Below are 1,715 nucleotides of genomic sequence, written 5' to 3'. Positions count from 1 at the left end.
CCGACTCTGGCAGACGACCGTCCACATATATAATCTATGTTGGCTATCTACGCAATCGGTTGGAAAGCCCTGAATAGTTTCCAGGGCACTCACTACGATTGCCCTTTCATATGTATGTCTTCATGTGTGCAAGATTTTCCTCATGCATGCATTGCCAGCAGTAGCATTTCTTTTTTGCCTTCCTAACACAGAATTTCACAGATATTGCTCTCAATATTTAAGTATGCTTTGCCTATTTTTTGGTTTATCTGCAGCACTTACCAGCGAATGGTCTACAATTTATAAATTGTGACTAGCCCTTGGATGTGATTGGAAATATCAAATTTTATTTTACTTAATATTATCTTCTGACGGTTGCCATATTGGATTATTGATCTTCAAATGCTCTGTAGGAACATTTTTATTGGCAACCGGTAATTAGTTGTATAGTTATTTTTTCTTGTGTATTTCTTATTTCACAATTTACTGCTCCTTTTTAGAGTAAATTAGACCGATCTAACCTTTTTATTTGGATGCAATGTTGTTTTTTTCACTGGTAGGAATATTCTCGATCCTGTGGCATGGAGGCGGTCAATATTTTTTATCGATTTTAATCACTTAGTGTTCCTCAGTTTGGTTTTACTAAGTGTCGTTATAGTTAACCTCTATACATGCTAGGGGAAGTATTGTTCATGTATATTCTGTTTTTTTTTACCTATATCTGGTCATTTAGTGCCAAAATTTATTTTATCTTAAACAGCTTTCTTCGTTACCGTACGAAAATTATCTTCAATTGTTGTTTCTTAGTATACTTAAACTGAGGTGTGTCAGTGAACTATTCCCAATCCATGCACATTGGTAAGACCGCGAATTCTGGATTTTGCATTAACAGAGCTCATTTAGACTAAGAAAACGAGGAAATACATCCGTTACAAACGAAAGGTGTTAACGTCTAACATACAGACATCATTCATTTGTCAAATTAAATGGATGAGATACATGAAGTAAGTAATTCAACTCAATTTATTGCGAAAGAAACTACCGAAACCTGGGCGTCTTCCCAAATCAGGGGCCGGCAAAATCTGGCTAGCCTTTGTTTCATAGCGACAGGAAAACAGAAACGTAAATGCGACGACCCCCCATACTGAAATCCTGCCTGCTAGCACACCAAGTGTATACACAAGAATTTGCTAATCTTTTTCAGACTCATGTGAAGGGATCATCTTACACGGCAAAGTGTGTAGTTTGGGTTGAGTGCAGAAACATTACTGTTGACACGCGGTAAGGCAATCAAATGCTGGCTTAGCTCGTTCCTTCCCTCTTGAGCATACATGTTAACCTTGGGAGACTTCAGTTTTCACGAAATCATATTCGCTGAACGCATACAACGGAGATAACCCCGCCGAAGCTCGGGTTTTGCAACTCATTAAAGAAATAAGATTATTCGCAAACGCAGGGTTATTGATGGTGTATGACACAGTCAGATGTTGCTACGCCATGACGGCATCGGGAAGCTCCTGATCGATGATTTGTCAATCCTGGCTCCTCTAAGGAAAGCTACCACGCCGTCATAGGGCTACTTGATTGTGAGATCAAAAAAAAGCTACTGGGGACAGCAGTTGAGACTTTAAGCGTCCGGATGTACCAGCTCTAAAGGGCAAACTAAAGAAGATATATTGAAAAGTCTTTCCTCAGTTTCATATAGGTTTCGCTTAGATTTCTTACTCCACGCGATC

The sequence above is a fragment of the Schistosoma mansoni genome (assembly GCF_000237925.1).
Source record: "Schistosoma mansoni, WGS project CABG00000000 data, supercontig 0049, strain Puerto Rico, whole genome shotgun sequence".
NCBI lineage: Eukaryota > Metazoa > Platyhelminthes > Trematoda > Strigeidida > Schistosomatidae > Schistosoma > Schistosoma mansoni.
The sequence above is the reverse complement of the archived record's forward strand: the minus strand, read 5'-3'. Positions refer to the sequence as shown.